The sequence below is a fragment of the Leiobunum rupestre genome, chromosome 7 (genome assembly GCF_980474605.1).
Source record: "Leiobunum rupestre chromosome 7, qqLeiRupe1.1.hap1, whole genome shotgun sequence".
Classification (NCBI taxonomy): domain Eukaryota; kingdom Metazoa; phylum Arthropoda; class Arachnida; order Opiliones; family Sclerosomatidae; genus Leiobunum; species Leiobunum rupestre.
The window spans coordinates 8,329,360-8,354,867 of record NC_143390.1 but is presented as its reverse complement, the minus strand read 5'-3'; the positions used below and the strand labels follow the sequence as shown (position 1 = coordinate 8,354,867).

At 31.8% G+C, this 25,508-nt stretch overlaps 1 protein-coding gene across 6 annotated transcripts in view; it reads right to left on the bottom strand.

Moving 5' to 3' along the window:
* Positions 1 to 24,477, bottom strand: part of Synd (protein kinase C and casein kinase substrate in neurons protein Synd) — a 79,941-nt gene extending 55,464 nt beyond the window's left edge. For 3 of the 6 annotated variants that reach the window (XM_090154538.1, XM_090154540.1, XM_090154541.1), the window contains exon 1: positions 24,003 to 24,477. The gene's annotated coding sequence lies outside the window, so the exon portion shown is untranslated. The remainder of the gene's footprint in view (positions 1 to 24,002) is intronic. The other 3 variants (XM_090154539.1, XM_090154542.1, XM_090154543.1) reach the window with 2 other exon arrangements.
* Between the last annotated feature and the right edge of the window lie 1,031 nt (positions 24,478 to 25,508).

The following is a 25,508-nucleotide window of genomic DNA, read 5'->3' as shown; positions in this document are numbered from 1 at the left end:
CAGATTCAAATTCCCGGATTTTAAAACTAATTTTTAAAATTCCCTGACATTTTCCTTATTTTTAGACTAATTTCTAAAATTCCCTGACAATACCCTGAGTTTGAGACAAATTTCTAAAATTCCCTGATATTTCCCTAATTTTTACACTAGTTAATAAAATTCCCTGACATTTCCCTTAGTTTTAAACCGATTTCCCTTAGTTTTAGACCAAGATTCAAATTCCGACATTCCCTGATTTTTGGACCACTTTCTAAAATTCCCTGATATTTTCCCGAGTTTTAGACCTATATTCAAATTCCATGTAATTTCTGATTTTTAGACTAATTTCTAAAATTCCCTAGCTTTAGACTAATATGAAAATTCACTGACATTTCCCCGATTTTTAGAGCAATTTTTAAAAATCCTTGGCTTTAGACCAGTATTCAAATTGCCTGACTTTTCCAAGAACTTCAGATTTTCCAGGTTAAAATTAATTTGTGCAAGGATACGGCACGTAAGAAGGACGACCAACTGCCGAGAAAGAGAATGGCAATTGTGTCGCGCCATGCGCGGGAGATTTCGAGTCTTCCAATTCAAAATCAAAAAAGCGTTGTAAATCCTTCATCAAACGCATTTTTCCTAAACATTTCTTAGACCTTGGTAAGATGAACAAAAACCTAATCCTTGTATTATTTATGCTTAATGACTGGCAAAACGTTTACTCTTAAAACCATCTTTTATAAGCAAAATTACGATAAAGATGATGCTGATCACTAATCCACATAAAAGTTATAAGAAGGAATAAAATTGTCTACTGAAAAAACGCCATTTAAAGAAATATACTGGAATTTGTCCTTGAAATTAAAAACGTGACGATAGTGACGTTACCTCACGTCTTTTAGAGTCTTTTAATCGCCAGGATAGTAGAGTAGTTTTCTATCAGACGTTTTACGACGCGCTTCTAATCCTTTTACATACCGAATCCTTGATACATCAAGATTAGTTATCTTTTCCCTATCAAAAGGTTTGTTGAGACAGAAATAAAAAAAACCTTTAAAATCAAGAGTTTTAGATCCAAGCTTAACTTTCTTTTTTAAACGTCGAATGTTTGAAACGATTATTTGATTTTATTGCATTTTATTGATTTGAATTAATTTTTTAATATTGTTAAGTTTATTACCTCTATTATAGGGTAAAGTAAAAAATTAAATTAACCCTAATTAAATGTAATACAAGAATACGCATATAAAAAGGGAGAAGACCATTTTACAGGGGTACCACCATTGTGTATAAATTATTAATAATCTACTTGTACTAGAGGGCGCCATTAGTTCACAATAAAATCCGCGAAATTCTAATTTAAATTGTGGTTATTTAAAAGCTGAAATTTTGAAGAACCATATTTTCTGAAATATTTTATGTAAAATTTCAGCTTGAAATAGCACTTAAATTATTATAATTATATAATAAATATAATAATTTAATTTTTTTTTCGAAATTTTGCGCCAAAATATGCACGCTGGCGTCATCTAGTGTAGAAATACGAAATTAAAATTTTATACTCCATGGTGATTTCTAAATGTTTGTTTCCCTGTATGTAATATGCGACTTGGTCTATTACTAAATTTAATTTAGTTTGTTACGACTTGGCATTGGCTACTTTCGTACATTTCCGTAAATACGTTGAAGAATAAAATAAGATTTAAATCAAATGGATTTAAATCTGCAAAATGCTGATTTTTGTAGTTAGTACGTTTTGTCAGGCGGAAACTAGGTCGACCTATTTCGTCCGTCCGTTTACAAGGCTGGGGCTCCTGGGAGGAAATCCGATGGTCGGCGCGACATCATCGCGTGCGGGAGTGTCATCCCCTCCCCACTACAACCCGCCACTTAATTGCTATTGATTAGATTAGCTACCCAAAAATTAGCTTCAATTAGGGCTACTACCTTCTAATTTATCGAAATAAATGCCGAATTACACCGATTCTCTAAATGGGCGTGTTTCTCTCCCAAAATTCTCCCGGTTTTTACCTCTCCGAAGGGACTTTGTACCCTAGGAGGGTTTATACAACCACCGTGTCTGTCTATCTGTGGGTCCGTCTGTCAGGCCTGCGAACGCGTTCGCATTTTCGGGGCAAAGCGTAATCACTGCGTACCCAGTTTCTTAGAATCAGGGAAAAGGTTTTTCCAAAAGCGCCCTCTTTTTGTCATTGGGTGTAGTATAATTTTTTAATCGGCCGGGATTCGAACCCGAGCCCTCTTGCACGACAGGTGAGCGTTCTACCGCAGAACCACGAATACAGTTTAGCTTCACTGAAAATTAAAAACTCTTCCGAGGAGAGGTATATTTTGGCTTGCCAAATTGTTTTTATTAACTCCACGCGACTACAGGGTTCAGCGAGCCGAAATGATGGGGTACATTTTAGGGTACACTTATTTCTCTACTTTCGTGTTACGCTCAAAAACAGTTCGGGATCATTCAAGCGGTAAATGAATGTTTAATTGTAGGTGAAATGTACTTAAAAAGAAAGCTTCAAAATACATTTTTTTTACCCGAAAATATACAACGGGCAGATTATATAACTGTTTAAAAACGAATGAAGTTAAAAATCTATTCATTTGATTTTTTTACTTCATTGATTTTTAAACAGTTATTGGTTATTTTCCAGTCTAATTTATGGATACGTCAATCTTATTAATTAAGATTAATATTGTAAGTACCCTCAGATTTGCTTTGTTTTGGAAACTTTTATTGATTCAAATCAACGACTTCAAAAACATCTATTGATTCAAATCAACGACTTCAAAAACATCTATTGATTGAAATCAACGACTTCAAAAACATCTATTGATTGAAATCAACGACTTCAAAAACATCTATTGATTGAAATCAACGACTTCAAAAACATCTATTGATTGAAATCAACGACTTCAAAAACATCTATTGATTGAAATCAACGACTTCAAAAACATCTATTGATTGAAATCAACGACTTCAAAAACATCTATTGATTGAAATCAACGACTTCAAAAACATCTATTGATTGAAATCAACGACTTCAAAAACATCTATTGATTGAAATCAACGACTTCAAAAACATCTATTGATTGAAATCAACGACTTCAAAAACATCTATTGATTGAAATCAACGACTTCAAAAACATCTATTGATTGAAATCAACGACTTCAAAAACATCTATTGATTCAAATCAACGATTGAAAAAATCTATTGATTCATATCAAAGATTTGAAAAAATCCATTGATTCATATCAAAGATTTGAAAAAATCCATTGATTCATATCAACGATTGAAAAAATCCATTGATTCATATCAACGATTGAAAAAATCCATTGATTCAAATCAACGATTTAAAAAGATATTAATTCAAATCAACGATTTAAAAAGATATTAATTCAAATCAACGATTTAAAAAGATATTAATTCAAATCAACGATTTAAAAAGAAATTAATTCAAATCAACGATTTAAAAAGAAATTAATTCAAATCAACGATTTAAAAAGAAATTAATTCAAATCAACGATTTAAAAAGAAATTAATTCAAATCAACGATTTAAAAAGAAATTAATTCAAATCAACGATTTAAAAAGAAATTAATTCAAATCAACGATTTAAAAAGAAATTAATTCAAATCAACGATTTAAAAAGAAATTAATTCAAATCAACGATTTAAAAAGAAATTAATTCAAATCAACGGTTTAAAAAGAAATTAATTCAAATCAACGGTTTAAAAAGAAATTAATTCAAATCAACGGTTTAAAAAATCTATTGATTCAAATCAACGATTTAAAAAGAAATTATTGATTCAAATCAACGGTGGCAAAAAAGATTGTTGAACAATTCCAGTTCAAAGTAAATCGGAGCAAAATAAAATTTATTTAAGATTTTACACAATGCAACCATTAAAAGTCAATATCCATCAATTAGACTGCAACAGAGTCATTAATAGTTTAAAAATCAATAAATAAAATACAAAAATTAAGATTTCAATAAAAAAATCGATTGATTTGATTTTTATTAAAAGAAGTGGGAATCCTGTATTTGAGTATAAGTCGAACCGTGGTACGAGTATTGAACAATGAGCAGACGTCGCTTTCCTAGCAGTAATTAACTTGTTTCCCAGGTACGATTGAAATCTGACGTCAGAGGTGGGCGATTCGAGCCAGGCCGTCTCGATTGGTTACGCGTGGCCCGGCCGCTTACGGACTATTGTCGAAAGCGTTCTTGGTGTGACCCTTCTCGTAACGCGTCGTGACGCGGGGAAACCCTACAAAGGATGTTTAACAGCAATATTTTAAAGTTGCGATTTGGTGAGTAAAGATTCCAACGGATTCTCGATCAAAAGGAACGGCAAATAACAAAAGCCAACTTCCTTTCCGGGAGATTCAGCCACGAAATTATGACCCCAGTTCCTCCACTTTTCCCTAGTTTTACTCCTTTTCATTTCGATCAAATAATTTGAAAAAAAATTATTCAATAATGTTTTTAATAAAAATTTTATTAAAATAATGGTTTTTAATAAAAATTTTATTAAAATAATGGTTTTTAATAAAAATTATTTATTCAATGGTTTTTTAAATAAAAATATTTTTTTAAAATAACGGTTTTTTAAATAAAAATTATTTTTTAAATAACGGTTTTTTTAAATAATGTTTTTTTTTAATACAAATTATTTGTTAAATAATTTTTATTAAAAAAGCATTATTTAGCAAATAACTTTTATAAAAAATAAAAATTATTTATGAAATAATGTTTTTTTTAACTTTTCTACGTTTTCCCTGACTATCTCCGGAGATTTTTCGACTTGTTTTATGTTAAAATTTTGTATTTCTTCAACATCCATTTTAGTAAAGGTTTCCAATCGGCAACAGAAATTAAATACCAGGTGACATTTTCCTTATTTTTAGACTATTTTTTTTTTAATTCCATGACTTTAAACCCATATTCTTAATCCCTGACTTTTCCAGGAATTAAAGAATACTGTTTTTGGTTCGATTTCGTTTAAATTTGAATATTTATTTTCAAACAATTTTATGATTTATTTGATTTTAATAAATTTTTAATACTTAAGTCTCCCGGGAAAATTGATTGATAATTTAGTTACGTAAACCAAAGATTAAATTAATCTTAATAAAATTAATGCATTTAGTTATTCTGTTATGAGTTATACATTTTTAAAAATACTTAAGTTTAATAGGCGATTTAAATCAATAATATTTATAAACTATTTTTAATTTAAAACACGAGTTAAATCAATGTTTATATTTTTGATTTAAATCACGAGTTAAAATCAATATTTACAAAAATATTTTTGATTAAAATCACGAGTTAAATCAATATTTACAAAAAATATTTTTGATTAAAATCACGAGTTAAATCAATATTTACAAAAAATATTTTTGATTAAAATCACGAGTTAAATCGATATTTATAAAAAATATTTTTGATTAAAATCACGAGTTAAATCGATATTTATAAAAAATTATTTTGATTTAAATCACGAGTTAAATCAATATTTACAAAAATATTTTTGATTTAAATCACGAGTTAATATTTATAAAAAAATATTTTTGATTTAAACCACGAGTTAATATTTATAAAAAAATATTTTTGATTTAAACCACGAGTTAATATTTATAAAAAAATATTTTTGATTTAAACCACGAGTTAAATCAAATTGATTTTTATCAGACAATCCTTTTTAGATTGTAATTTGAGGTTACCCATTATAACGTAATTGGTAAATAACTGATGACGTATCTTACAGACGGAACAAGATTACGCAAAAGCCGAAAATAACAGAATAACAATTGAAATAAATATGACTGTTTTACAAAGAAGAGTTTCGGTAAATGACTAATTTCTCGCGATGTGGGTAAACAATTGTAGATTCAAACGAACATGACGTCGTGGCCAACAATGGCTATCCGGCAGCACGCATCCTCCAAGACGCGACACGGTTTCGATCCTCCTTCAATTGCGCGCTTTAATTACGCTTTGAGGGCGTAATTAGGCGTGGCACATTCATAAAGCGACTCCGAAATGTTTGTCACGTCGCGCGGAGAAAAAAACCTCAACAGCTTTGAATGAATTTTCAACGGAACTAGGTCTACCGAGCAACTGTTTCGCAACCAGGGTCGGTTGATTTAAATCAAATTGATTTAAATAAACTAATTTTAAAAACAAAACTTTGATGTAAATCACACAATGTATTTCAATGAATAAATAAAAAATTAAAAAAAATTGGTTCTTAAGAAATTTAGATTTAATAGAATAAAATATTTTTCGCCCACCCAAAATATATTTTTCACCATTCAAAATATATTTTTCACCATTCAAAATATTTTTTCCGCCACCCAATGTATTTCCCCCCCATCCAATATATTTTACCCCACCCAAAATAGATTCCCCCCACCCAAAATATATTTTGAAATTCCCGATATTAGACGTACTTCTTTTGCCTTTTCAGTTTATATGGGGCCACATAGTGGCCAACGGAGGAAGCTCAAACTGTGGTATTTTCTTTTGTTAAACAGACACATTCTTTATTTTTAAGAGTGTTTTGCAGAAACAAATCCTGCTGCTACGTAAGCAGAAAAGGATAATTTTGAATCTCAGTCGCATCAAGCGAAAAATATATCTTTTTTAAAGAGACTGATATTCGTTCACTTCAGTGTGCAGATAATGGAGACCACCTAGTTATCACCGCCACAAAAAATTAGTTTCAAAGGACCACTTTTATAAACTTTTTTACCTTTTTATTTGTCATCTTATTAGAGTGCAGGTGACTCTTCCGGTTATAGGTTAAATTCCCGTATTTTTCTCAAATTATAAACATTCCTTGATCATTCTGACTTTCAAATTCCCTAACCTGTGGGAATCCTGCTATAACATAAAATTGAAATTACTCTAAATGACAATATGGATTTTTAAATTAAAAATGTATGATTTTAGGGACAGCAATTCTTCGATCAAAGTAAAGATGGGGTACGTCAAATTGATAGAATTTCTTATAATAATTCTTATTTCTTGCAATTAATTTTAATTTGATTATAAAAAAATAGGATCATATGTTTTTCAAAATTATAGAATTTTATAGGACTCTTATGCCATATCATTTACTAACTTTAGGAGTTTTAAAACAAAATCTATATTTAGTGAAATAAATTTGATGTTCACTTAAAAATAGGAGCCAACTAAGCTACCATTTTATAACAAAAATATACTAGTAGCTAACCATGTTAACAATAGCAAAAGTATAGATTAGAATGACTTTATATAGTAATTTATCCTATAGCTAAATCTAGCAATTGAGTAGCGGGATTTGCAATGGTAAAAATATCAAAATTATAGGTTTTTATAGGGCTTTTTGGGAATTTTGCTAAAATATAGGAGGTTATAGGACATTTTTGAAAAAATAAGGATTTCATAGGACTTCTGCACTTCATATAAGTACCTCATTTTTTCGAAGTTTACCACATTTTAATTAGTAACTTTTTAATGTTTTATTATCGATTACGGACTAGAACGGGAAAGGTATTTTGAACTTTCATATTTATGGCAGATCTGGGAATTTCACATTTCGGTCAACGGGATTATCAGACGCTCGAGGTGGTTGACGCTAGTTACACTAAAACAAGTCCTAGCACGTGATTTAGTTCGTCAGCGCTGAAGTGAACTACAGATTAAAAATGCTTCGGGACTACAACCTTTCAATGAACTCTTTCTTAACGCGTGGTAATTTCCCAATTAGAGAAATCAATTTCTCTAAAATGACAGCAGTGGAATTGAATTGCGACAGGCCAATTGGATTTCATTTTTGCCTGGAAGGTTTCCAAAAAAGGATCAACATACTTCATTTACTAACTTTTAGAAATATGCGATAAAGAACTTTTCACGTAAAATATACGGTAAAATAAGCACCGATTTTTCGAAAAAGGGAACCAAATAGGGACCTATATTATACAAAATTTAATCTTTATTCGAAGTCTTGTCTTAAAATCTCATTTACAGGGCCCCACTCAAATCTTCAATTTTTTATAGGAAAAATAGGATTATTTTTCTAAAAATATAGGACTTTATAGGACTATATATGCTATTTAATTAACTAACTTAATGCATTTAAAAACCAAATCTATATTTAGAGAAATAAGTCTTTGATTTTCACTTAAAAAATAGAAACTATTTAACCATTTTATCACAAAAATTTACTAGTAGCTAACCATGTTAACAATAACAAAAGTAAAGACTAGAATGACTTGGTATAGGAATTTATCCTATAGCTAAATCTAGCAATTTAACTGAGTGGTTGGATATCCAAATTATAGGATTTTATAGGACTTTTTGGGGATTTTGCTAAAAATATAGGATGTTATAGGACATTTTTGAAAATATAGGATTTTATAGGAGTTATAGGACCTCTGGGGGCCCTGCGTTTAATTTTAATTATCAGATCCTACAAACTAATTTACTTTAAATTATCCAAACAATAACATTATGTCATCTAGGAGCAACAAACACAACACCCTACACAAGGAGAACGCAACCCGTCAAAAGTCGTGCATTTTCTCGCGTATATTTTTCATTGGTTAGACGCTTTAGCGCCTGCTGCCGTCGGAAGGGGAAAATTCGGATATTGTTTTACCCCCGCCCATAAAACATCCAATGAAATTTGTACACACGTGGTTATAGGCTAGCGGCGTTCTCCTTGTGTTTGTTTCTCCTAGTTGGCACGAAGTTCTAATTATTACGTATCCATACCATTTTGAAAATTGCCCTCAAAGAGAAGTGTTAATATGAATTTTAGGGTGTTTTAGGAACCTTAAAGAAAAGGAAATGATTTTTAGGTATTTAAGGAACACGGAATCTCCAGTTATTGCTTCCAAATATATTTCAATATTTGTACGTAAGGATTGAGGCAAGAATGCTGAACTGACAAGGAGACATCCCGAAGTGTAACCCACCGATTTGGTTCAAATTCGGGCGATTGGTAGACCTGCATGTCTCATGACAAATCCTAAAGGGAATTTATTCAATGAGCAACCGTTTTGCCAAGGCAACGAAAAATGTTTTTGACAACACAAAATATTAAATTTTCCAATTGAAAATAACATGAGATTTTGACCTCAAATTGATCAAAAGTTGATCAATTTTTATATTATTTTTGTCATTTTTTTTCTATTTTTGGCATTTTCTAAATTTTGAAATTTGTTAAATTTTTCACAGGTTCCCAGGGACCCTAGGAATTGGTCAGAATCCCATGTTATTTTCAATGAGAAAATTTCCATTTTTCGTTGCCATGGCAAAACGGTTGCCCATTGAATAAATTCCCTTTAGGATTTTTCATGATACTAATAATAATCAGCTAGGCTAATACCCAAGGCACCACCTTAGAAGCCGGGATTCGCTAGGTAATATAACGGGTGAAAACGACGAATCATTGGCATTGCTTGGCGCATTTAAAGATGAGTTAAACGTTTAGTATACGAAACTAAACAGTTCAATGTCGCGGGGGCTTTGTTTGAACTAGGAAACTGGTTTAGAACTATTAATTTGACAAAATCTTGACTTCCCAAAATATCGGCTGTAACGACCAAATATTTCCAAAGGAATTTTCGTCAGAAGCCAAAATACCGGTTCCAATTTTCGGGGCTCACGGGATGATAGCCCACGGTGCAAGAGCGCAGGAAGAAATTGAGTTTCTCTCTCAACCGCGCCACCACTATTAAAAATCAAAAGACCAAAATTCGACGGGTCATCGGACTTGTCTTTTTGAAGACACCGAAAAAATTATATTTACAAACCTCTTTTTAAATAGTTAAGAGTTAACTAATAGTTGTGGAGAGTTAATCAAATTCAATTGTCTACGAGTTGTTCGAAATTTTCAGATTTAAATTCCCTGACCATTTTAAGAGATTTGTCCCGGCTTTTTAAGGACAAAAGTTTTATTTTATATTTTACTTTTATCAGAAGTTCATAAATTTAAATGGACTTATATTTCAGTAAAAAAGTTATTGCAATGTTGAAAAAGTTAGCCAAACTTTCAAGGAAATAAATGATAATCATAGAATTGGTCAAAGACCTAGAGTAAATTTACCTTCAAAAAGTGTCAAGAGAAAATCGAATTCCCTGACTTTTTACATATACTTAAAATTCCCTGACCTTTCCCCGATTAAGTACAAAAATGTACATAATTTAGGTGCATATATGTTGTAGAAAAATTACCGGAAGTGAAAAAACTATTTTGGGTACAAAATTATCGATATAAAGAATTTTTTAAGATAAATTACGCTTTTAAGAAATTATTAGATACGATTGTTATGAGAACTTATAAAATATTTCAACAAAAGCTTGAATGGCCAACGTTAATATGTTATATAACCACCGCGGTTCTTCAGCCCTGTAGAGCCATCTTAGTAAAATATTCGTTTATTATTCGTTAAAAGTTACGATTAAAATGAATGGTGTGAGCAGAGCATTCTCGAATTGGATTTGACAAGGGCCACAGAATCATTCATTTCGTGATCCGAATAAGCTCAGTTGTAAAGCGAAATCGAGGGGCGATTAGAGATCATTAAAATATTCGAGCCCCGCTAATATCGTCATCATTTGCCGACTTGCCTAATTTTCTGGAGCCCATTACGCTGATGGCGAATCGCGCTCAACGGGACAAAATGCTCTTTAGACACATACCGGCCAAGGCCCGACTCGTACACTGATGTTTGCTATATTAGACTAAAACACACGACGTGGCCAGAATTTTTCCACAACGACGGATAAAACTTTTAGCTACGTGAGCAAATGTGTGATACGCATCGAATGGAATATTTCACATTTAAACTCCAAAGTCAAAGTAACGTTGTAAATCAAATAGATTTTTTAAAACGGTTATTTCAATTGCCTGTTAATACGGCTAATATATTGACGAAGATAAGCTTGTTTAAACCCGAGAACTTTTTTGATATTTTCAGGGCCCTCACTCAAATCTTCAATTTTTTTATAGGAAAAATATGATTGTATTTCTAAAAATATAGGACTTTATAGGAATATTTTTTCAAAATTATACGATTTTATAATTTTATAAAATATGCAATTTTATTTACTAAATTTATACATTTAAAAACAAAATCTATATTTAGTTAAATAAATCTTTGATTTTCCCTTAAAAATAGAAACATTTTAAAGATTTTATTGAATTAATTTATTTACAATGGCTCTTTTCCTGTATAATTAACGGATATTTTACTCTAAGCAATTAGCTAATCTTGAATCAAATGAAATCCAAATTAAATTTAATTACTATTTAATAGTTTAGTTTCCTCAGATTTTCTGCGTGTTGTAATGTTTAAAGAACCTATTTTTTCGATTGAAATGCATGGTGTGATTCAAATCAATGAATTTTTAAATAACTTGATTGAAATCAGCCAGCCCTGTGGCTGCGTATAAATTAATTATCGAATTAACTTTATAGGGCGTAATATTTTTTTTGCAAATTAGTTAGCAATTCGTTCAGTTTTCAGGCGACCTTGAAATTTGGTTAGAAATAAACTCTTTCCTTCTCAACGATTTGAAAACGATGCCTTCGGGAGATTATAAGCGAAAAAGTATTTAAGGAAATTGAACAATTATCCGATTCCGATTAATAAAATGATACGATAAATACGATTAACCCAAAACGTGGAGCCAATTAAGCGCTCGTTGCTTTCCGGCGTTGACAATCTTCCACAACTATCGAACAAATTGAAAACCCAAAAACGACCGTGAAGTAAAATTAACGAAATATTGCACTTAGCATGGATGCATTAATTAAAGTAAAGGAATTTTGGGAGTTTCGCCTTACACGCGTAAAAGTGATCAATTATAATCACCCAAAAATAATATTATTGCAATTTGTCCGCAAATTGTATTGGTTAGAAATTGGGCGAAATTAAAGCGCTCAATGCCAAAAGCATTCTTGACCCCAAAAATGGATGGAACCTATAATTTTAAAAAGGGGCATTAACAAAATGCAATTCTGCTCAAGGGTAAACCCTGGAATCAAACGGCATTTTCTGTCTAAGTTATCACGACGTTTTGGGCGTTTGGACTCACAAGGAGACTACCCGAGGTGTTACACACCGATTTTGTTCAAAGACGGGCGTAATGTAGACCTTTACGAGATATGAAATTTCCCCAAAGGAGACGTTGCACTACCCATTCGGGTTGCCATGGCAACCGAAAATGTTTTTGACCACTTAAAACCAATAAATCTTCATTTAAAAAAGCATGGGATTTTCGGGGTTTAACGAAAATTTTTTAAATTTTTTTTAAATCACGAAATGGGTAATTTGGACAACATTTAAGTAAATTTCATCAAGTTTGGGTAGATTGGAACATTTTTGGGGTAAAATTGTAACAATTTTTGGGTAAAATAAGGAAAGAATCTTATTTTTGTTTTGAGTTGTCAAAAACATTTTAGGTTGCCATGGGACATTTCATATCTCATAAAGGTCTACATTACGCCCAACTTTGAACAAAATCGGCAATACACACCTCGGGTACTCTCCTTGTAATTTCTTTAAATACAATATTTAAGTTAGGATTTGTTGTTAACGGAATTTTAGTTTTGGGCTGCATAAAGATTAAAATTGATAAAATCATAATTAAAATGAAATTTAGTTTTGGTTTGTATGAAAATTAAAAATGGTTAAAACCAGATTAATATAAAATGTGTATTTTTGGCTATATAAAGAATCAAAATGATTAAATATGATTAAATCATGACTAATATAAAATATGTAGTTTTGGCTGTGTAATGATAAAATGATTAAAACAAGATTAATATAATATCTGTAGTTTTGGCTTTATGCAGATTATACGTACGATAAAATCATGATTAAAATAAAATATGTAGTTTTTGGCTCTATAAATATAAAAATAATTAAATCGAGATTAAAATAAAATATGTAGTTTTGCCTGTATGCAGATTACGTATGATTAAATCATGATTAATATATAATATGTAGTTATGGCTGTATATATATATAAAAATAATTCGATATTAAAATAAATAAAATATGTGTTTTTGGCTGTATGGATATAAAAATAAATAAATCGAGATTAAAATAAAATGTAGTTTATGGCTATATAAATATTAAAAATAAATCCCGATTAAACTCAAATATGTAGTTTTGATTGTATAAAGACCATTAAAAATGTTAATATCACGAGTAAATTTTAAATATTGATTATTAGGACAATCTCGGGTTTTCTAGACACGGTAAAAAAAACTATATTATCTAACAATTGTAAATTCTGTTAGTAGATGGCGCGACGTGCAGTATATTTCGATTCTAATTTCTTTTCACTTAAAAATCCTCAGAAAGACCTATTTAAAGAAAATTACCATAATTTAAAGATAGTTGTAAAAAAATCTAGATTTCCGCGCGGTGAAACGGCAAATCGTAACAGTTTCCTCGTTAGAATGTCTTTTAAGATTCTGGCTTTGGCGAAATATCATTAGGAACGAAGTGGCAGTGGGTAACATGGAGGGTCCGGCGATCAGAGCCATTGAGGCGCGTCAAACGGGGGAAAAGGCGGATGGCTTGGAAAGGGAAGACGGCCTACTTGGACGGGGTATTCATTTCAAGTTCAGTCGGACAAATCTTCGCTTTTAGTTAGTCTCGATACTAATTGTCCACGGTCTGAATGACCACTGACTGCAACAGCTTATCCGCGCAAGAGGAAACTAAAATTACGCTTACTTCCGTCGATATTTTGATTATAAGTAGTCCAAGAAGCGGTTTTTGGGGTTAAAATTATAGCACCCTTTTTTTATCAAACCGGGTTTATTACACCAAAGTTAATTTTTTACAATAAAATTAAAAATACATACAAAAGTCGGAAAATTTTCCGCGCATTTTTCCGTAAAAAATAAAGTTTTCCTTCCATGATTAGTCTAATATATTATTTGAAAATTAAAATTTCGCGGCATTTTCGCCTAATTGTTTCGAATCTAAAAGTAAAACTAAACCTCTAGAGTCTAGACTAGTTTAAACTGATTAACAATGTAACGCTATTAATGTTTTGTCGTATGTTTACTGATATTAGACATTTTATATCGATAAAAAGTTAAAAACTTTAAAAACCCTAAAAAGTAATTTATGTTTAAATTTTTTTATTTTCCCGATTTGCATTTGATTTTTCCGGAAAATTAACAACACTAGGTAGAACATAGGGTAATGGAACTTTCTAGCTTAAACCATGGTTGATATTCCACCAAAATCTGGGAAAAAATAGGGACCACATTTTGCAAAATAGGAACCAAAAACTTGTTGAGGTTAACGGTAATAGTGAGTGTAGGGAGCTGTTGGCTCGCGTGGCATGAAGGGCTTGCCGCCACCCTCCTACGCATTGTAACCCGGCCACCTGAATTAATGGCTTCTAAAGTCGCTTGATGACTTAGGCCTAAGGTGGTGCCTTGGGTATTAGCCTAGCTGATTATTTAGGATTTAATCATGTACTATGTTTCAAACTATTTTGTTGTTAATCCTCAGCTTTGATTATTTTGTAAACAGTCCTTGAAGAGCAGATGTAGTAACAACATAATTTTAACATTATGTTCGATTCCCTGGATTTCATGAAAATTTTGTACTTTAGGGACCAAACCTCGATTTTAGGGTAGATTATGGACCTTGAAGAATAACAGGGACTTTTAGGTGTTTTAGGTACCCTGCTATAAGGAAAATTAAGCCTATGATTTAATACTGGTCCCTATTGTTATGAATTAGCAAGGTTGACAATTTTCATTTTTTAATAAAAATCAAATCAATTCTTTATTCGATTTAAATCAGTTTTTAATTTTAGAGATATTTTTAATCTATCGGTTATATATTAAAAAAAGTAAACGAAATCTTAGCTAAATTTAATTACTATTTAACATTTTAGTAATCTAAGATTTGGAATTGATACAGAACCAATTATTTTTCCATTTTAAATTCGTGTATTGATATAAAGTATGCGATTTCATTGAAATATTTAAGGTAATTTTCATATTTTACTTCCTAAATGGAAACTTCTTTCGTAAGAGGTATGTTATCTACTTCTGGTACAGCGTAGGCGCGTGTGTTGCTCCCAGGCCCAATAAAAGGGAAGCGGAATATTTGGGCGGCAGAAATTGGCCAGATCCCAGAGAATTTCTGTCAACGTTTCCAAAAAATATGAAATCGTCAATAGGGATTTATGGGCCCTGCCACGTCAGCCCGACCGATAGAACTACATCAATAACAATTCAGAAAAATAAAACACTACATAAAATTAAAAGAAATGACTCGAAGTTGAAACTCAGGTGCGACAGCGAGGTATCATATACAGGGTGTTGCCATTTGCTTGTTTCATGTAAAAAAAAAATAATTTTCAGGAGTGCTATATTTTGAATAGGGAATCTTTGAATTTTAAATATTGCGTTGCTGAATGCATAAAAACAATTTTTTTCATCGAGTATTCGAGTCGAGTAATATTGAAGTCGAGTAGAGTAATCGAGTACTTGATTAAGGGGAAACTTTCTTTTATTCGAATCGAGTAACTAAAAAAACCAACCGAGTAATATTTTTAACGAGTCGGGTTATCGAGTACTGGATTAAGGGCTGGTTTTATTCGAGTAATTATGAAATTAAATTTAAAAGGAATATAAAGTAACTTTCAATGCTGAAAAATATTCCTTTAATTTAAATGAACCACAGTTTCCACAACTATGTAGGAACCGTTTATTGCCCCCCAACAAGTTGTAAAAACCCCTCTTTGAACTTTGAAGCAACGAGGATAAAAAAAAACAATACTCGACGAGTTTAGAGAGCAGCCAGGAGTAGTGGCTCACTCCTGTAATCCCAGGCGTCCGGGAGGCAGAGTTTGTGGATGGCCGTGTGAGGACGACCACCAATCCCCCAACGGGTGGTTGTCATACTTCCGCCACGGGTGTCACATATCTCGCACCTGATTAATCAAATGGACGAGCGGACTGAATTGTCCCACCCGTTACAATCGCTCATAACGAGCTTCTAAAAAAAAAAAAATTTAGAGAGCAGCTTATTCGAGGTCGAATTTGAGTACTCTACCTCAAAAAAGGCTAAATAAAATTTTTCCTATAAAATGAAATCCTTAAGAGCCAGGCAATTGCAAACACGCTGTACATTAGGCGCGACAGCTTGTTATTCGATCAAACGGCGGGGGGAGGAAGGAGGGGGCAAAACCGCGACTCGACCTACTTTCGGGCGGCGAGAGGGGGCGCCACAACCACCCCACCCCCTTTTCCCATCCTGCCCATCACTCCTTTATCTCCTGGAATAAATATATTCCACAACAGAGGGGATTTCATTTGGAATGGAAAGTTCTTTTCATGGGAAAGTGCCGATGCATTATCCCGCAACGGGATAAATTCACACTTCGATCCGTAAACAAATTATTATTCAAATATGGTTAGAAATACGTACAAGTTTATGCTAATAAAAGGCATTATATCACGTACGAAATATGGATGGGGTTCCAAGAAATTAATAAAACAGTTTCTATCCTCAACGTAGCTTGGCAGTCATAGTTGTCTGATTTAAATAAAAATCATTGATTTAAATCACTTCAATCATAAGTAACATAATAACAATAAGTATGACTCTTGCTATTGTTTTAATGCTAATTTCTTGACCGAATTTGTTTTGCGACACTGACATTGCGACTTGGACTCGCACTCGCACTGAGTAGTATCATGATATCGTCTTGGGCATATTTAGACACTAGGGGGCTCTGTGCTGAGAACTAAACCTTGATTGCAAAATAGTTATGAAAAACAGTTCGGTGATAATTTATCCTAATTGACATACTTATTGACATTATTTTACTTATAATTCAATGTATTTACGAATATGTCAATTCAAAACAAACTCAATCAAATTTAATTATTAAACTTATTGAAAATTAATTTAAATTTTAATTTACATTACCTAAAATTTTTTATGAATACGTAACGAAAAATAGGGAAAAAACCTTAAAAAATAAATCAATAAAAATCCGATTAAAAACAAAACTACATAAAAAATTTACATTTTTGTTGGCAGTTAAACGAAAGTTGTACAAAAGTTCTTAATTACAAGAAGTAATTATATTTAATCAAGATTAATTTAAAATGAATTTTGCTTTATGGATGCACTCAAATACTTAATTTAACAAGAAAAAGAGTCAAAAAAACGTTTAAAAATCAATAATACCAATTAAAAAAATCAATTTGAGTCCAAGTAAATCGATATTTTCGAAGCATGGAATCTCTTGGGCCACGGACAGAGTGACCCACACTCGAAGATAGTCGATAGAGAAACCCGATACCGGAAAGGGTCAAAAATTTGTACCCTTGGTCCCTTAGGGAACAGGATCGAAGGGCAGGAGCCTTGGAATACCAACCGTCTGCCGATTCACGTCAATTTTACAGGAGGTTCATGGAAACAGCGGATTCCATGAACTTCCTGTAATTTTAACTGAACTTTTTCCTCTCAGTGTAGTAATTGAGAGTAATTTCAAATCCCAATTTCAGACTCAGTGACTCAGCCTAATCTGGCAGTGGTATACGAACCACGTAAACTAATAAATGTTTTAATTAAAGATATTTAATAAATTTTTGTTATTGTGAGGATAGTCACGGAGTAGATTTTTGGACAATATTAACAAATGGATTTAAATTATTTAATTAACGGGGTTACAAGGAATTTATTTCAGTTTCGGGCTTAAACTGTAGTGGTTTGCATTTCGACCAATATAAACTAATCTGATAATATCAGAACTTAAATGCAGATAATCTGATACCCGAATTACCATGATTATTTCCTTAGTTCAAACAACGCACCCGTTATCTGAGAATGGGTTGCAAGTACTACCTACGCAAGGTGACTTTTATAGTAATTGATAACGAACTTCTGATATTACTTTATACCTTATAGATTAGATATAATTATTTTAACCGTCAAACATCAGAGACTAGTCGATTTTTTAAGAAATCTGTTAAGATTAGCAAGAATTTCTATCGTCTGACTGTACTCTCAAAAGAAAGCTTTCGTAAGAATTTTAAAATATGGACAGATTGGTAGGAATTCTGCCGTCTAGCTATGCAATTTAAAATAAATTATTGTAAGAATTCTAAAATCTGGCCAGACTGGTAGGATTTTAAAATCTGGCCAGACTGGTAGGATTTTAAAATCTGGCCAGACTGGTAGGATTTTAAAATCTGGCCAGACTGGTAGGATTTTAAAATCTGGCCAGACTGGTAGGATTTTAAAATCTGGCCAGACTGGTAGGATTTTAAAATCTGGCCAGACTGGTAGGATTTTAAAATCTGGCCAGACTGGTAGGATTTTAAAATCTGGCCAGACTGGTAGGATTTTAAAATCTGGCCAGACTGGTAGGATTTTAAAATCTGGCCAGACTGGTAGGATTTTAAAATCTGGCCAGACTGGTAGGATTTTAAAATCTGGCCAGACTGGTAGGATTTTAAAATCTGGCCAGACTGGTAGGACTTTAAAATCTGGCCAGACTGGTAGGACTTTAAAATCTGGCCAGACTGGTAGGACTTTAAAATCTGGCCAGACTGGTAGGACTTTAAAATCTGGCCAGACTGGTAGGACTTTAAAATCTGGCCAGACTGGTAGGACTTTAAAATCTGGCAATATTGGTAGGATTTAAAATCTGGCCAGACTGGTAGGATTTTAAAATCTGGCCAGACTGGTAGGATTTTAAAATCTGGCAATATTGGTAGGATTTAAATAAGTTTTTTTTGTAAGAATCCTAAAATCTGGCCAGATTGGTAGGATTTAAATTAAATTTCTTGTAAGAATCCTAAAATCTGGCAAGAGGGCTTTTGTTCGTTGTCACGGGATACTGTATGGCGGGGAAGAGAAGTGAACGGGGTGTCAACATAGCTGAAATGGAAAGAGAACAGTCGGAGTCGCCGGCGGTCGAAGGAAAGTTATTTGGGTCAAAGGGGGAAACACCGATTCCGAAGAATGCCGCCACTCGAGTTCTTCGGGGATAAAACTCTGACGTTACCTCTCCAAGGTGAAGGCATTGACCGATAAAAAAACAACCAAAATACCCCGAAGAAGCCGATTCATTCATTGTTTCTGCCGACAGATTTTGTTCGAGTTAAATCTTGTTCCTTCGACAATAAGGAGTTAAAAAAATCCATCTTAAGGATATACAAAGAAACCATTTAAAATTATATAAAAAACATATTTTCCCATGATTTACTAAAATGCAGGTTGGCTGATTTTAATCATAATTTAAATCACACAATGTATTTCAATGTAGGAATTAAACATTTCAGAAAATAAGTTCTTAAGCCTTGCTTAAGTAAATTAAATACATAAAAATCTGAACAAACTGAAATGTTAAATAATAATTAAATTAAGTCGGTTTAATTTAATTCAAGATTAGCTAACTGATAATTTTGAGTAGAATATCCGCGGGAAATCATTGTAAAAAAATAAATTGAATAAAATCGAAAAAATTACGATTAAATAAAAAATCAATTTGATTTTAATAAAAAAAAATAAAAAGTGCCAACCCTAAGGAAGTAGGTAATATTTCTGCTATAATTTTTTTAATTGATTTATTTAACTGAAATCGGATTTATGTATTTTTTATTTTATTGATTTTAGTAACGTTTTATTCTTAACAAATTGATTAATAATTTGAGTGAACAAGTAAAAAAATTATTCGTTTATAAATTTAATTACTAAAGACTAAATTTAATTAAATTTATTCTGAATTGGCATTACTGGGTCAAATGATTTTAGAACAGCAAAAAGATTATAGCAACGTCTAGAGAACCTAGTTCTGTACATTTTCATAACTACATTGAATTATAATAGGTGATATAAACCAATAATTATCATTTTTTAACAACTTGATGAGATTTAAAAATTTATTTTTAAAATGGTTTCGAATTCAGTATATTTTTGAATATTTTAATATATGGAGTTTTGTAAATAGATTCGAATAGATTTGATAACGGTGCAATAGAATCCGAATTCCTTTGTGAAAAATGCTTTTATCAATACATAAATATAGGAAATACGAATTTTTGTGATAATTATTTCGCAAACGAAACTCGATTTCACAATAAATATTAAAACTTTCAATCTAGTACGGTGAAATAAGGTTCATTTGCACTCGGGACTTGATTCACAATGGTTATAATCAGTTTTGTATATTTTGTTTCTCGTCATACCTGGCTAAATACCGTAATTGGTGAGATACTATACTTTGATCTTAGCCAATTAATCGAAGTAGCTTATTATTCATTTAAAATTATGAAACAAAGTCAGATGGTTGTAAATCGATTTATATGATTTCAATAACTCTTTTATTATTTTATAGAAAAAAACGGATTATATTTCTAAAAATACAGGACTTTATAGAAGTATTTTTCAAAATTATAAGATTTTATAGCACTATATATGCTATTTCATTTACTAACTTTATATATTTAAAAACAAAATCTATATTTAGTGAAATAAATCTTTGATTTTCACTTAAAAAATTAGATTTATTCACAAAAATACTAGTAGCTAGCCATGTTAACAATAATAAAAGTATAGACTAGATTAACTTGGTTTAGGAATTAATCCTACAGCTAAATCTAGCTATTGAGTGGTGGGATTTGAAATGGGAAAAATATCAAAATTATAGGATTTTATAGGACTTTTCGGGATTTTTCTAAAAATATAGGATTTCATGGGACATTTATAAAAATTTAGAATTTTATAGGAATTATAGTTAAAATTTTTACAAAAATATAATTTTGACAAATCCCAATTTTTTTATAAAACCAAATATTTTATTTAGGTTTTTTCCAAAAGTATCAAAAAGTATTTAAACCAAAAACTATACAGTAAAGAAAGATATATATTGGTAAACTTTCTATAAATGTAGTGTTAGTTAGTTATTCCAATGAAGATAAGACTTATTTTTAAAGGAAATAGGTTTCTTAATTAAATATTATCAAATTTAATCTAGTAACTCAAAAGGATGGGCTCAAACTTGGCAAGATGCAGAAATTAAAAAATTGAGGTAGCGGTAGAAGCGAAAAGGAAGTTAAACATTAAAATTAAATTGAGGAAGAAATTTTTTTGTTGCATATGGTCATTAGTGAATTTATGCCAACGCAAAAAAGGCTTAACAACGCGATAGATATAATATCGAAACACCAATATTAATTCTTAACCTAAATTACATTTCAATTTCATCGATTTAAAGGGAGTAGAAACTAAATATAAAGTTCGTTCGCTAACACGTACTACGGACTGTTTTCAGGGTTGCACAAAAATTTTAGGTTAAAATTCCCTGACCATTTTAAGAGATGTTCTCTGACTTTATAAGGACAAAATTTTATTTTATATTTTACTTTTATCAGAAGTTAATAAAAATAAAATGGATTTATATTTCATTCTTAAAAAAGTTATTGAAATGTGGAAAAATTAGACAAACGTTCAAGAAAGTAAATGATAATCATAGAATTTGTCATAGATAATTACCTTCAAAGAGTGTCAAGAACAAATTGAATTTCTTGACTTTCTTCAAATTCTTAATATTCCCCGACTTTTTAGGCCTATTTTAAAATTCTCAGACATTTCCCTGATTTCCCTGACGTGTGGCATCCCTGGTTTTTAACGTAACTAGCGCAAATTACCCTTACCTTCTGCTAAACCTGGTTTCCCAAAATGTTAAATTAAGTAATAAACCCTAAATATGGAATTTCACGCTTAAAGATACATATGCAAAAAGTTGCTAATTTACGTCGCAATATCAAATAAATAATAACTTAATACATATCTTTTAATTTTTCTTCTCATATTACTCGTCGTACATAGCATATATTAAAATAAATATTATGTTTCTATAAATAAAATTGACTAAGTTTTACATACTCAAGAACAAAATAAAGCATTAAATTGAGAATTGGCATAGGTCAGGGTTGCCACCGATTTTTGAGATTCAATTTCCCTGACTTTTCCCAGGTGTCCCCTGATTATTTCTCGAGATTTTCCCTGACCTATTTGTAACCAAATTTTCGCAATTTTTAACACCCATTTTAGCAAACTTTCTATTTACAAACAAAATTGAATTCCCTGGCTTTTCCCTGACGTTTATACTGGTTAAAATTACAGTTTTCCCTAAATTTTAGACACATTTTGAAATTCCGACTTTTCCCTGAATTTTAGATCCAAACTGAAATTCCCTGACCTTTCGACCCATTTTCAAATTCCCAGACTTTTCCCTGAATTTAAGATCCAATTAGAAATTCCCCGACCTTTCCCTGAATTTTAGACCCGTTTTGAAATTTCCTGAAATTTATATCAGTTTTGAAATTCCCTGAAATTTAGACCCATTTTGAAATTCCCTGACTGTTTGAAATTCCGACTTTTCCCTGAATGTTAGACCCTTTTTGAAATTCCCCAACTTTCTCCTAAATTTAAGACCCAATTTGAAATTCCCCGACTTTTCCACATTCTCCATGTAACGTATTTCTTTAAAAATTCTCAAAAAATAGGTACCACTTAAGCAATTTCAGTGAAATTGAAACTTTCATAAATTATAAAACTTATTTATTTTTAATTGGGTATTGGCACATCCAATTATCTAGGAACGGAATTTTCGTAAAACTTAAACAACATGAAAAACAGTGCAATAAAATGAAAACATCCAATAGAGTAAGTGTAATCGAATTAACAACATGCTCCACAGCGCATCAAGCATATCTGAACCAAGGATGCTGACATTTCATTAAGTAGATCACGGACACTTCAAAAAACAGCTGGAAAATTGAGATGAAGCCCCCGCGTCCAAGCGAACGCGAAAGCCTAACCTTCCACGAAAACGAAGTACGCCGAAATCTACAAGTTCGTCGTTAAACGCGTGACGCTTAATTTGTCTAAAATTCGTAAATAACAAAAACAACAGTCGTTGCTGTACCTTTAGGTTTGATCAGAAGTAAAGTAGCTCTCACGAGAGAAGAAGTATCCAAAAATGAAATATGCAGGCTTGAGCCAATTTCACATCAAACCGCAAGTAACAACAAATCCTGTATAATGTAGAAATAAAAACTGCGTATGGATATTTATTTATAAAGCATATTTTCCTGATGTAATAATTTTAGGAAATTCCACCCCAGAAACTATTTTAAGAACTCAGCGGGAGTCTGAGGAGGTACATCTTAAAAACGTCTAACATTAGTAGCAGAAAACGATGGATACTTCTCATTAAAACATATTATATACTTTTGATTTAAGGTATAAAGAAACATCAATATTTCCATATTGGAAGAGCCCCAAATTCTATAAATATAAAAAGAGTTGAAAAACTGCTTCAAAGCGACGTCAAAAAGAATTCTGATTATCGGCAGTTTTATGAGATTATCGATTAGAACTTATCGTTACCAAAATAAAACTAATTGGGTGTGTTCGTAATTACAACTACATGTTAATAAGGCATTCTAGTAGGTGGTACGTGTAACGCGAGATTATTTGACTCATTAAGTTCTTAATAAAATGTCTTATAGAAAGCGCGAAATATAATTAGTGGATAGTTTTACATTTCGGGGTACACCCAACTTTAGCCCGACGTTCGATATATTAAATTTTACAACTTAAAACGATTTTGATTCAAGTTTGTGTAGTGATTGTTTGTACCCAAATAATACTTAGCGCCGTGTCATACGTCTTACAAAAAGTTATTAACTTATGACACCGCGTGGAACTAAAATTATTAAACCTCAGCGACTAGTGTAAAATTTAAACACGGAAAAGGTAAAGCGATAGCGAATCTACCGTAGTGGTTTATGGAAATTTTCCGTGCCCAGTGTAATTCTAGCGAAAGCCGTAAAATAGGCTTCTTTTAACGGTTCGAAAGTAGCCGTAGAGGCCTAGGCTACCTTCGAAAATGTAAAACGCTTCAACCGAGGTTTAAACGAAAGGAAAACGTGTTACTCACCTACAATATTTTCACGTAGCTTGTCCAAGATCCGCGCTTAATCCAGATGATATGGAACACAAAATTAACAGGACACGTACCGTGGTTGATGAGTAAACTTTCGTAACTGTTCCGCGATCAACGCAAAAACGCAAATATCGTCTATGGAACTAGCTAGGCCTATGAAATCTTCCAACGGATTCTCGCAACGCTCGCTGCTCTGAGCGCCACTACGCGACGGTCGAACGCCTCTGGGCAATAAGCGGGCTTCCAAAATAAGTTTTTGAAACACTCAGGAATGCCGATCTCTTAGAACACCACCACTAGCGGCAGCCAGCGACGGAGAGCCGCTTTTTGCTCGATTAACAATATGTCGTTTTTACCCTCTTCTGCCCAAAGGGCTCTCCGAAGTTTGATTTTTAATTTTGACACTTTATTTTCCCCGATTATCAACAGAGAAACCGGAATTTTAGCTGCCGGCTCTCTGAACTCTTTTAAAAAAGGAATCAATGTCCTATTAACAAAAATAAACCCGCATCTGCTGAGCGATTTATTACAAATAGTTGTTACGCGAAAGCGTCGTCATCTGTTGTCTGAAATGAAAATTAAATTAAATGATAATTTTTCAATATAAGTTAATTAAACGAATCAAAATTCTTTCCTATGTAATTTTCAAGTCTTTAAATATTTAATTATATTTTGAGGTGATTGTGAAAAAATAATTTTACAGAAGCTTTGCTCACTAGATGCCACTGCTAAACAGGTTTTATGGCGCCAATTTCAAATAGCATATCGCGTTCTAATTTCCCAAAGCCGGTTGAAATTAATAATAATTGGGACTAAAGGAGTATAAAGTAAGCCATTCCATGGTAGATCTACGATATTTATGTTTTTAAACTTAATTAATTTAATCGTAAGTAACATAAGTATGACACTTCCTATTGTTTTAATGCTAATTTTTACCGAACCTTTTATTGACACTGTCTGACTGTCACTCTAGACCAGCTCCCAATAGGCGCTTAAATAAGACATCTTCCCAGAAATTGCCAAGAAGTAATATTTCCGACAGCCAGGACTCATAAGTTATTATTTATATAGTGCTTGTTGAAATATTAGAAAGCTGGAAACTTTCTCGAACGTAACATCGGTTTTTTGCTAAGCCTTAACATGCCAAAAACGTTACCTAGTTAAAAGGAAACACTTGTTGCATACCCTACTGCAAAAGTAATATGTTTAGTTCTAAATGAATGAGTTTTCATCTTTTTCCAAAAGATAATTTTATACGAAATGAATTAACTCTGCCTACATGAGAAGCTTTAAAATTGCAAGGTATTAATATAATATTACATGTAATTTTAAATATTTATACCATAAGAGTATGATAATAATAACAATATTATCTTCTTATACTTGGGTCATTCCACGTCAAGTCAACAACTCATGCAACCATGGGTCGGCCGAATCAAATGAAACTTAAACCACCTAAACTAGGGACAAAACCATGGGGAAATTGAAATTTTGGGTGAA